Raw genomic sequence first — 14,040 nt, forward strand, 5'->3', positions numbered from 1 at the left:
GACGTAGGGTCCAAGTCCTCTGGATCATGTTTGTTCCGAAAATCACGTTCCCGAAGGTTTCATTTCGTTTGGACTCTGTTTGATATTCTTTTTCTGCGAAACCCTAAAATAGGCCAAAAAACAACAATTCTGGGCTGGGCCTCTGGTAAATAGGTTAGTCCCGAAAATAATATAAAAGTGTATAATAAAGCCCAATAATGTCCAAAACAGGATATAATATAGCATGGAACAATCAAAAATTATAGATACGTTGGAGACGTATCAAGCATCCCCAAGCTTAATTCCTGCTCGTCCTCGAGTAGGTAAATGATAAAAATAGAATTTTTTATGTGGAATGCTACTAGGCATAATTTTAATGTAATTCTCTTAATTGTGGTATGAATATTTAGATCCGAAAGATTCAAGACAAAAGTTTAATATTGACATAGAAATAATAATACTTCAAGCATACTAACTAAGCAATTATGTCTCTTCAAAATAACATGGCCAAAGAAAGTTATCCCTACAAAATCATATAGTCTGGCTATGCTCCATCTTCACCACACAAAGTATTCAAATCGTGCACAACCCCGATGACAAGCCAAGCAATTGTTTCATACTTTTGGTGTTCTCAAACTTTTTCAATCTTCACGCAATACATGAGCGTGAGCCATGGACATAGCACTATAGGTGGAATAGAATGGTGGTTGTGGAGAGGACAAAAAGGGAGAAGATAGTCTCACATCAACTAGGCGTATCAACGGGCTATGGAGATGCCCATCAATACATATCAATGTGAGTGAGTAGGGATTGCCAATGCAAGGGATGCACTGGAGCTATAAGTATATGAAAGCTCAACAAAAAGAAACTAAGTGGGTGTGCATCCAACTTGCTTGCTCACGAAGACCTAGGGAATTTTGAGGAAGCCCATCGTTGGAATATACAAGCCAAGTTCTATAATGAAAAATTCCCACTAGTATATGAAAGTGATAACATAGGAGACTCTCTATCATGAAGATCATGGTGCTACTTTGAAGCACAACTGTGGAAAAAAGGATAGTAGTATTGCCTTTTTTTTATCTTTCTCTTTTTTTATTGGGACAATACTCTATGAATGATGATCATCACACTTCTATTTGTTTACAACTCAATGATTACAACACGATACTAGAACAAAGTATGACTCTATATGAATGCCTCCGGCGGTGTACTGGGATAGCAATGATGCATGCGTGACTTATATGAAAGAATTATGAACGGTGGCTTTGCCACAACTAAAATGTCAACTACATGATCATGCGAAGCAATATGACAATGATGGAGTGTGTCATAGTAAACGGAACGGTGGAAAGTTGCATGGCAATATATCTCGGAATGGCTACGGAAATGCCATGATAGGTAGGTATGGTGGCTGTTTTGAGGAAGGTATATGGTGGGTGTATGATACCGGCGAAAGGTGCGCGGTATTAGAGAGGCTAGCAATGGTGGAAGGGTGAGAGTGCGTATAATCCATGGACTCAACATTAGTCATAAAGAACTCACATACTTATTGCAAAAATCTATTAGTTATCAAAGCAAAGTACTACGCGCATGCTCCTAGGGGGATAGATTGGTAGGAAACGACCATCGCTCGTCCCCGACCGCCACTCATAAGGAGGACAATCAATAAATACATCATGCTCTGACTTCTTAACATAACGGTTCACCATATGTGCATGCTACGGGAATCACAAACTTTAACACACGCATTTCTCAAATTCACAACTACTCAACTAGCACGACTCTAATATCACCATCTCCATATCTCAAAACAATTATCAAGTTTCAAACTTCTCATAGTATTCAACACACTCATAAGAAAATTTTATTATTAATCTTGAATGCCTAACATAATTAAAGAAAATTACAATGCTGTTTTGTAGGACTCCCAAAATAATCTAAGTGAAGCATGAGAGAACAAAAGTTTCAATAAAACAAATCCACCATCGTGCTCTAAAAGATATAAGTGAAGCACTAGAGCAAAAACTATATAACTCAAAAGATATAAGTGAAGCACATAGAGTATTCTAACAATTTCTGAATCATGAGTGTATCTCTCAAAAAGGTGTGTGCAGCAAGGATGATTGTGGAAAACTAACAAATAAAGACTAAAATAATAAAAGACGCTCCAAGCAAAACACATATCATGTGGTAAATAAAAATATAGCTCCAAGTAAAGTTACCGATAGAAGTAGACGAAAGAGGGGATGCCTTCCGAGGCATCCCCAAGCTTTGGCTTTTAGGTGTCCTTAGATTATCTTGGGGGTGCCATGGGCATCCCCAAGCTTAGGCTCTTGCCACTCCTTGTTCCATAATCCATCAAATCTTTACCCAAAACTTGGAAACTTCACAACACAAAACTTAAAGTAGAAAATCTCGTGAGCTCCGTTAGCGAAAGAAAACAAAACGCCACTTCACGGTACTGTAATGAACTCAGTCTTTATTTATATTGGTGTTAAACCTACTGTATTCCAACTTCTCTATGGTTTATAAACTATTTTACTAGCCATAGATTCATCAAAATAAGCAAACAACACACGGAAAACAGAATCTGTCAAAAACAGAACAGTCTGTAGTAATCTGTAGCTAACGCAAGATCTGGAACCCCAAAATTCTAAAATAAATTTATGGACGTGAGGAATTTATCTATTAATAATCTGCAAAAATAGTTAACTAAATAGCACTTTCCAAATAAAAATGGCAGCAGTTCTCGTGAGCGCTAAAGTTTCTATTTTTTTACAGCAAGATTAAAAAGACTTGCCCCAAGTCTTCCCAACGGTTCTACTTGGCACAAACACTAATTAAACACAAAAAACACAACCAAAACAGAGGCTAGATAAATTATTTATTTATTACTAAACAGGATCAAAAAGCAAGGAATAAAAATAAAATTGGGTTGCCTCCCAACAAGCGCTATCGTTTAACGCCCCTAGCTAGGCATGAAAGCGAAGATAGATCTAGGTATTGCCATCTTTGGAAGGCAATCCATAAGTGGCTCTCATGATTGATTCATAAGGTAATTTAATTTTCTTTATAGGGAAGTGTTCCATGCCTTTCCTTAACGGAAATTGGAATCTAATATTCCCTTCCTTCATATCAATAATTGCACCAATCGTTCTAAGGAAAGGTCTACCAAGAATAATAGGACATGAAGGATTGTAATCTATGTCAAGAACAATAAAATCCATGGGCACATAATTCCTATTTGCAACAATAAGAACATCATTAATTCTTCCCATAGGTTTATTAATAGTGGAATCCGCAAGGTGCAAGTTTAAAGGGCAATCATCAAAATCACGGAAACCTAGCAAATCACACAAAGTCTTTGGAATCGTGGAAACACTAGCACCCAAATCACACAAGGCATAGCATTTATGATCTTTAATATTAATTTTAATAGTAGGTTCCCACTCATCATAAAGTTTTCTAGGGATTAAAACTTCCAACTCAAGTTTTTCTTCATAAGATTGCATCAAAGCATCAATGATATGTTTGGTAAAGGCTTTATTTTGACTATAAGCATGAGGAGAATTTAGCACGCATTGCAAGAAGGAAATACAATCTACCAAAGAGCGATTATCATAATTAAATTCCTTGAAATACAAAATAGTGGGTTCATTAATATTTAAAGTTTTGACTTCTTCAATCCCACTTTTAACAATTTTAGCATCAAGACCTAAAGACTCTAAATTTTTGGAGCGCCTTCTAGGTAAAGGTGGATCATATTCAGTCCCATCATTATCAAGATTCATATTGCAAAACAAATATTTAATAGGGGACACATCAATAACTTTTAGATCTTCATCTTTATGTTCCAAAAAAAATCCGGTTTAGCGGCCATCTTATTAACTAAGGTGGCTTGCTTATCCGAAACTTCAACTATTAACTTCTCAAGATGAGCAATCTGAGATTTCAAACCATCAAATTCTTTAGACATATCATAGAGCTCTTTATTCATATAACCCATAAAGCTTTTTTGTTCTTTAAGCTCATTTCTAAAGACATTATTATGCTCAAATTGTAAGACCATAAAACTCCTGACGTTGCTTTCGATCTCTTCTAACCTTTTAAGGTGAAGATCACCAAATCTAGATAGAGCCATTATGACAAGCAAGCAATCCGACACACAAGCAAACAAGAAACGGGCAAAAAGAGGCGAATAGAGAAAGATAGGGAGGATAGAGAGAGAGGGAGAATAAAACGGCAAGGGTGAAGTGGGGGAGAGGAAAACGAGAGGCAAATGGCAAATAATGTAATGCGGGAGATAAGGGTTTGTGATGGGTACTTGGTATGTTGACTTTTGCGTAGACTCCCCGGCGATGGCGCCAAAAATGGCTCATTGTCGGGAGTCCAAATCTTGACTAGACCTTGCGTAAGCCTCCCCGACAACGGCGCCAGAAATCCTTCTTGCTACCTCTTGAGCACTGCGTTGGTTTTCCCTTGAAGAGGAAAGGGTGATGCAGTAGAGCAGCGTAAGTATTTCCCTCAGTTTTTGAGAACCAAGGTATCAATCCAGTAGGAGGCCACACACGAGTTCCTCGCACCTACACAAACAAATAAACTCCTCGCAACCAACACGATAAAGGGGTTGTCAATCCCTTCACAGTCACCTATGAGTGTGAGATCTGATAGATATGATAAGATAATATTTTTGGTATTTTTATGATAAAAAGAAATAAAGATGCAAGTAAAATAAATGGCAAAGGAAATAACTAAGTATTGGAAGATTAATATGATGGAAAATAGACCCAGGGGCCATAGGTTTCACTAGAGGCTTCTCTCGAGAGCATAAGTATTACGGTGGGTGAACAAATTACTGTTGAGCAATTTACAGAATTGAGCATAGTTATGAGAATATCTAGGTATGATCATGTATATAGGCATCACATCCAAGACAAGTAGACCGACTCCTGCCTGCATCTACTACTATTACTCCACACATTAACCGCTATCAAGCATGCATCTAGAGTATTACGTTAAGAGAACAGAGTAATGCTTTAAGCAAGATGACATGATGTAGAGGGATAAACTAATGCAATATGATATAAACCCTATCTTGTTATCCTCGATGGCAACAATACAATACGTGCCTTGCTGCCCCTACTGTCACTTGGAAAGAACACCGCAAGATTGAACCCAAAGCTAAGCACTTCTCCCATTGCAAGAAAGATCAATCTAGTAGGCCAAACCAAACTGATAATTCGAAGAGACTTGCAAAGATAGCCAATCATACATAAAAGAATTCAGAGAAGATTCAAATATTGTTCATAGATAAACTTGATCATAAACCCACAATTCATCGATCTCAACAAACACACCACAAAAGAAGATTACATCGAATAGATCTCCACAAGAGAGGGGGAGAACTTTGTATTGAGATCAAAAAAGAGAGAAGAAGCCATCTAGCTAATAACTATGGACCCGTAGGTCTGAAGTAAACTAATCACACTTCATTGGGGAGGCTATGGTGTTGATGTAGAAGCCCTCCGTGATCGATACCCCCTCCGGCGGAGCTCCGGAAAAGGCTCAAGATGGGATCTCATGGATACAGAAAGTTACGGCGGTGGAATTAGGGTTTTGGCTCCGTATGTGGTAGTTTGGGGGTACGTAGGTATATATGGGAGGAAGGAGTACGTCGGTGGAGCAATGTGGGCTCCACGAGGGTGGAGGGCACGCTTGGGGGGTAGGTGAGGGAGTCCTAGATTAGGGGGTCCTCGGACAGCCGGACTATATCCTTCGACCGGACTGTCGGGTTATGAAGATACAAGATTGAAGACTTCGTCCCGTGTCCAGGTGGGACTCTCCTTTGCATGGAAGGCAAGCTTGGCAATTCGGATATGTAGATCTCCTCCCTTGTAACTGACTCTGTGTAACCCTAGCCCCCTCCGGTGTCTATATAAACCGGAGGGATTAGTCTGTAGGACGAGAACAAGCCTAATCATAGGCTAGCTTCTAGGGTTTAGCCTCTACGATCTCGTGGTAGATCAACTCTTGTAATGCTCATATCATCAAGATCAATCAAGCAGGAAGTAGGGTATTACCTCCATCGAGAGGGCCCGAACCCGGGTAAACAATGTGTCCCTCGCCTCCTGTTACCATCCACCTTAGACGCACAGTTCGGGACCCCCTACCTGAGATCCGCCGATTTTGACACCGACATTGGTGCTTTCATTGAGAGTTCCACTGTGTCGTCACCATAAGGTTTGATGGCTCCTTCGATCATCGGCAATGATGCGATCTAGGGTGAGGTTTTTCTCCTCGGACAGATCTTCGTATTCAGCGGCTTTGTACTGCGGGCCAACTCTCTTGGCCATCTGGAGCTGATCGAGAGCTACGCCCCTGGCCATCAGGTCAGGTTTGGAAGCTTGAACTATACTACCGACATCCGCGGAGACTTAATCTTTGACGGATTCGAGCCCATGTTAGGTGCGCTGCACAGTCAGGACGAGCATGACTTAGCTCTGCCGCCGGACGCGGGAGATCACACCTGTGGCAACTCTGGCCCTCAATGCGGAGCAGATCGTGCCGTCCGAGGACGGGTGGATGGACCCCGCCACGGAGGCCGCACACCCAGCGGCGATAGAGCCGAATACTGACTTCACCTCCTATGAGATGTGTGTTGCCGAACCCTTGGATTCGTTCCCGGCCACAGGCTCCAAACCGCCTGCGTCCGTGCCTATCGAATCTGATTGGGCACCGATCATGGAGTTTACCTCCGCAGATATCTTTTAGCACTCACCCTTCGGCGACATGCTAAATTCATTGAGGTCTCTCTCCTTGTCAGGAGACCCTTGGACGAACTATGTCCGGCTTGGGTGGGAAGCGGATGATGAAGAAATTCATTCCCCACCCACCACCCACTTAATAGCCACTGTCGACAACTTAACCGACATGCTTGATTTTGGCTCCTAAGACATCGACGGTATGGACGACGATGCAGGAGAAGAACAGGAACCACCGCCCACAGGGCGCTGGACAGCCACTTCATCACATGATATATACATGGTGGATACATCCAAAGAAAGCAATGATGAGGAACGGAATGATGCAGCGGAGGATAATCCCCTCGAGAAGCAACCAATGCGATGACGTAGGCGCCGCTCCAAACCCCGCCTCGGCAAAAACAGCAATAATAGCGCAAGAAAGGATAATACCCCGGTCGACTCCAAAGCAAACGACAACCACATGGACCCAGCGACAGAGCAGGATGGACCAGCGGACGGCGAACATAGTACGGATCCACTGTCCGATCACGGCGACACTGAGGGTAAAGCTCATCAACTTGTCTCCGGAGAAGAGAACAACCCGGACGACGATGCACACATCATCCCGGAAAGGCACTTGGAGCAAGAGGACCTCCATAGAAGGCTTATTGCCACCGCGAGGAGTCTGAAGAAGCAGAAGCAAAGGCTTAAGGCCACGCAAAATACACTCAACAGTAGATGGAGCAAAGTGCTCGGCACTGAAGAAAAGTATAGTGGCAGCCGCCACACAAAGAGCTATCTAAAGCGCAAGCTGCTACCCGAATTCGATGACGAGGCTTTAGAGCCTATACAGCCGAAAAATAAAATGGTCGGTCAGCCGGATCAACCACCCCGTGGCCGCGATAGGGCGGCTAACGATGTCGCACATAATTCAACACACGATTTATGTGAGGACTTGCACCAAAAAGCCGGTATGACCAGGTCCATCTATGGATCTAGGAAGCGCACTCCGACACAGAATCAAAACCGAACACTACAACCGTCAGAATGTCATGACACATCCAAATACAGGGGTGTCGGGCACCCCCTATGCTTCACCGATGAGGTTCTGGATCACGAATTTCCAAAAGGATTCAAACCCATGAACATAGAGGCATACGATGGAACGACATACCCTGGGGTCTGGATTGAGGACTTTATCCTTCATATCCACATGGCTCGTGGAGATGATCTCCACGCCATCAAATACTTACCCCTCAAGTTGAAGGACTAGCTCGGCACTGGCTGAAGAGCCTCCCCGAAAATTCAATTGGAAGTTGGGAAGAGCTTAAAGATGCTTTTAGGGCTAACTTTCAAGGGACCTATGTCCGACCTGCGGATGCAGACGATTTAAGTCATATAATCAACAGCCCGGAGAGTCAGCCCGAAAGCTTTGGAATAGATTCCTCACTAAGAAGAATCAAATTGTTGACTGCCCGGACGCCGAAGCCTTAGCGGCTTTCAAACACAGTGTCCGGGACGAATGGCTCGCCACCTCGGCTAGGAAAAACCAAGGACAATGGCAGCCCTAACAAGCCTTCTGACCCGCTTTTGCGCGGGCGAAGATAGTTGGCTGGCCCGTAGCGGCACCAGCAGCCCAGGCACATCCGAAGTCAGGGATGACAATGGAAAACCACGACGCAATAAAAGCAAGCGTCAAAACAATGAAGACAACCCAGACAACACAACGGTAAATGCCGGATTCAGGAGCTCTCGACTCGGTCAACGGAAAAAGCCATTTAAAGGTAGTAGAGATGGACCGTCTAGCCTAAACAAGATTCTAGACAGATTATGTCAGATTCATGGCACCTCCGACAAACCCGCAAATCACACCAACAGAGAATGCTGGGTGTTCAAGCAGGCCGGCAAGCTAAACGCTGAACACAAGGGGAGGGAGACACCAAGCGAAGACGACGATGAGCCTCGCCAGTCGAACACTAGGGGACAGAAAAAATTCCCACCAGAGGTCAAAACAGTGAACATGATTCACGTAACAAAGAGGAGGAGAAAACGCGCACTCCGAGACATATGCGTCGTGGAGCCCTCTACTCCCAAGTTCAACACTTGGTCGGCCTGCCCGATCACTTTTGATCACGGGGATTACCCGACTAGTATCCGGCACGGAGGATCGACTGCCTTGGTACTAGACCCAATAATTGACGGATACCATCTCACCCGAGTCCTTATGGACGACGACAGTAGTCTTAATCTGATATATCAGGACACGGACACAGTCCGCAAAATGGGGATAGACCCGACAAGAATCAACCAAAGCAATACTACCTTTAAAAGAGTAATACCAGGCCCAGAAGCCCGCTGCACGGGCTCTCTAGTACTAGAGGTTGTATTCGGTTCTCCCGACAACTTCCGAAGTGAAAAGTTAACCTTCGACATTGCTCCATTCCGAAGCGGCCATCAAGCACTACTTGGAAGAACGACCTTCGCTCGTTTTAGTGCAATAACGCATTACGCTTATCTTAAGCTTAAGATGCCCGGTCCACGTGGCATCATCATAGTTAGCGGAAACACAGAACGTTCCTCACATGCGGAAGAATGTGTGGCGGATTTAGCAGCCGAACACTGAACGCCCTCTCCAACCAGAATAAATGATCGGTCGTCAAGACCGCGGACACGGCTAGACGAGTCCGACGCACCACTAGCTATAGCAACTCAGATAAACCTAAGACTGGGTCGATGGATATACCCCCCAATAGGTGGTGGTAGGGGCATCCCACATGTAAAAAGGACTACAGTTCGGCTTGATCTTATTTACATTGAATTTTAATGGTTTATTAAGAATAACCAATTTTTCTCACGAAAACTTTCACCTAGGCTTTTCTCTCTTACAGATGATAATCGTGCTACACCCTTCCAGGATACGGCACAACGGAGACACACACACATACGTGCAGCAGGGCCCCGTTCAAAGGTTTCTTTTTAGATTAAGACCCTGTGTAAACCTTTTTACTGTCTCTTGTTGCTTCACACCCTCAATATACTCAACATAACCAAGAGTGATGCTGGCGTATTGACATTTCATCATGTCAGACTAATGCACGTACCTGGAAATTCAAGGCTTATTATCGAGGGCGTTACTCAGCCCAGTATACGTTGTAAAGACCGAATACCTTCGGGAGTGTTCGGCATCGCGAGTTTGGCCTTATATGCATCAACTCTGAATCATGTCTTTGGTCAATAGTTGGGTTTGCCCGGCTCCCGTGTTTTGCTACCTTACGTTACGCTCTATCGGCTAAGGTGGCACCGGGAGAACTACTGCGATTGTGCCCTGGTTCATCTAGATGAGCACCTCAGTAGAGAAAGCCGAAAACTGACTGTCATGATAAAGCGCAAGACTGGTCAACCACTCGAGGACTCAGCTGAATCTTCGTGATTCCTCTGCATTAACGAAGGACCGGTTTCCCGGTCATGTATGTACGCGCACCATATTCAGATAAGCGCGGAAGTACCAGGGGCTATATAGTAGCCCCACCGTCAAAATCCTCTGGCTAAGTGAAAGTGTTAAAGCAATACAATCCAATTTCCTTGTTTGCGGCGCTATCACCTCCTTAATGGACCAAGACGTTGGATCAAGTGTGAATACGCGCTTTTCTGAACACCCCCGCATTATTTGCGTGGGGGCTGAAGCCGACGACTGCAAACTTTCAGGTTATATACATACATAAACGGCCGCACATGAGGTATCATAATACTTTCAGGAAAAAGTATAAACACAGACTTTATAAGCCAAATAGCATTGTTTTTACAATTGGGATACATGTCACTCGAACATGATACTCTTCGAGCACTGAGCCTCTATTAAATGAGCGCCTTCTAGGACTTCTTCAAAATAGTGCTCGACCGAGACCTGGCCTACGACGGGTCCCCAGGTTGCAATAGTGGTGGCATCCGTCTCTGCCCAGTATGTATTAACACGGGCAAGAGCCATCCGCGCACCCTCTATACACGCCGACCTCTTTACAACATCGATATGCGGCACAACACCAAGGAATCGTTGCACTAAACCAAAATAACTATTCGGCCTTGGTCCTTCCGGCCAAAGATGATCCACGACAAACCTCATGGCAAGCCCGGACAACCTATGGAGCTCAGCCCACTCGGCCATTTGCTCATTTAACAGCAGCGGACGCGTTGGAGCACTGAACTGCGACCAGAACAACTTTTCCACTTTGTGATCTTTTTGATCTTTGAAAAACTCAATCGCATTAGCAACACTCATTGCCAGGTCCGAATACGCGTCTGCAGCACTCCATAATTGATCCAGAGGGGCATACTTCGGATCTCCGAACTTCGTCTGCAACAAAAAGGGCTTCCCAGCCGTGATACCTCTGGCTTGACGAAGCTCCTCCTTCGCCGCTCTGATTTTAGAGCGGGTCTCCTTGGCTGCTACCATGGCTTTCTTCAGGTCCGCCGCTTTCGCTTAGCTTTCCTTTTCAAAAAGCTCATACCGGTCGACGGCATCCTTCAGCTCAACGGCCATCTTGGCTATTTTATCTTCGCTCTGGCGATGAGCAGCCCGTTCGGCTCTTAACTCTTCGCCCGCCTTTAGGGCGGCCGCATCACTCCTCCTGGCTTGTTCCTTGGCTCGGGCAAGTTCCTCCCGAAGGGTCTCCGCGGTGGCAGCTCCATCTGCAGTCACAACATATTATAGATACTAGCATCATGCTCCTCTTAATATTTTTTGACCACCCGAAAATACATACCATGTGCCTCGTCAAGCCGCTTGTTCACAAGCGCAATGTCAGCATCTTCCACGTCAAGTTGCCAGCTAAGTCCGGCAAACTCAGCAGTCTGGCCAGCCACCGGACCGTCAGCCGCCTGCACATGAAAGCAGCGCGATCATTACCTGGGACTACGATCCTCTGTTTTCCGCCTCTGGACAGCAACCAGAGTCTCAGGGGCTACTATCTGTATAGAGCACACCCAGCATGTGCGGTACCGTAAAAAATTTATATATTACTTTGCGTACCTCAAAGCCTCTTAGCATACTCATAAAAGCTTCATGCAACCCACTCCTGGCAGATGAAATCCTCTCAACCACCGTACCCATTAAAGTACGATGCGCCTCTGAGATAGCCGCTTGCTCCAAAAGACCCATCAGTCCGTCTGGTTGTGCATCGGACAGTCCTGGACTTTTTCTGTTGCTCTTCTTAGGAGACGAATGCTTCGGACTTCGGGTGGCCGAAGGTTACCTTCTGGCCTCGGTGGATCAGGAGAAATCCTCCGTGATGACACCTCAGGGTCGTCCGCCCCAGGAGGCGGGGAGACATGGGGAGGCGTTTCGCTCTCCATCATCTCCGGAAGAAGATCCCCCGAAGACAAACTCTGTTGAGAAGGGGTATGAGCCGGACTGCAAGATATATGTCTCGGTTATTGTCCTCGGAGATAAAGCATGATATATTTACCAAATGTACTCTTGATTCAATTACAGCTCAGTAGAGGGCTGGCCCCCTTGCGGGCACTGTGTGGTAAGGACGCCCTCCGGGGCAGGCCCCCCTGGCGAAGGTTTCTTCCCTCGTTTGTAAACCTTCGTTTCCAAGTCTTTAGGGGCGGTCCTTTTCCTTCCTTGGGGAGAGGGGATTCTAGATTCTTCTCCCCGATTATCCTCCTTCGCGGAGACACTTATTCCCCCGCTTTGGATGAGTAATGTGTGCGGCCCGCTTTCGGCTTCTTTATCCCTCCCTTTATCTTCCCCTGATGGCACTGGATAAAGTGCGTGCTCAAGCATCCGGGCTAGTACAGGATCCAGTGAGCCTTCGGGAAGGGGGGCCGAACACCTGATCATCTTCGCCTTTCTTATCCAGTCCTGGCCAGGAGCAATTTTTTCAGAATGATGTTATGACAAATGAAAAGACGAAGTGTTTGGCCACATAATTACTTACATGGGTATCTGGACGATTGCAGTTTAGACCCGCATCCTCGGTGGTGTCCGGACACTTTATTCGTGATCCGAAGAACAATCCATACATCCCTTCGAGCGTCATGCCGAAGAATTGCTGAATAGTTCGCGGTCCTTCCAGGTTGAACTCCCACATACAGAGAGATCGACGTTGGCATGGCAGGACCCGACGAACTAGCATAACTTGCATTACCTTAACGAGACTAACATCCCTCTTGAGGAGATCTCAAATGCGACTTTGCAATGTCGGCACGTCATTAACTGGCCCCCAGTCCAGCCCCTTGTTGACCCATGACGCCAGTTGTGGCGGGGGGGGGGGGGCGAACGGAAGGCGGGGCAGCTACCCACTTAGTACTTCGGGGAGCTGTGATGTAAAACCACTCCCGCTGCCATATGTTGGACACCTCCGGGAATGAACCCTTTGGCCATGGGGCATCGGCGCCTTTTCTTATTATGGCACCTCCGCATTCTGCGTGTCGCCCATCGATCATCTTCGGCTTCACATTGAAGGTCTTGAGCCATAAGCCGAAGTGTGGGGTGATGCAGAGGAAGGCCTCACACATGACGATAAAAGACGAGATGTGAAGGATGGAATCTAGGGCTAGATCATGGAAATCGAGCCCGTAATAGAACATAAGCTCTCTAACGAAGGGATCAAGACTAAAGCCTAGCCCTCGGTGGAAGTGGGAAACAAATATGACACTCTCGTTGGGTTCGAGAGTGGGGATGACCTGCCCTTGAGCGGGCAGCCTGTGCGAGATTTCGGCGGTCAGATACCTGGCTTCTCTTAGCTTCTTGATGTCCTCCTCTGTGACAGAAGAGGCCATCCACTGGCCTTGAAGGTTGGATCCGGACATGGTCGAAGGCCCGAAGCGCTTAGCCTGAGCCTTGGGTGTTGGAACTCAAGGTGGGGGAAGGGAAGTATCGAGCGCGAGAAGAAAAGGACATGCCTTGGCCCCTTTATAAAGAGGATGAGTATCAAGCGTCCTCCGCGTGGCCGTTCGGAACTTGCCTAAAATCGAGGAGTCATACCAGCAGGCGCGGTTGGGTTACCCACACCCGTATTGATGAGAATCCCGTGATAAGGGGACACGATCTCTGCTTCGACAAGACGTGCCAAGAAAACCGCCTCGCAATATGTGTAGTAGCTGGTTGAGAAAAACGGTTCGAATAATGACTGGGCCATGGCGTGATGTCACGCTATGAAAGTTGTCAGCAGATTAGATTTATGGAAATACTATACTCTCTACGGTGGTATGTGGAATTTGTTTTGCAGAGCCGGACACTATCCTTGTGTTCGAAATCTTCTATGGAGTATTCGGAGGAGGAACCCGCCTTGCAATGCCGAAGACAATCTGCGCG

This window comes from Triticum dicoccoides, chromosome 1A, assembly GCF_002162155.2.
Source record: "Triticum dicoccoides isolate Atlit2015 ecotype Zavitan chromosome 1A, WEW_v2.0, whole genome shotgun sequence".
In the NCBI taxonomy this organism is placed as follows: domain Eukaryota; kingdom Viridiplantae; phylum Streptophyta; class Magnoliopsida; order Poales; family Poaceae; genus Triticum; species Triticum dicoccoides.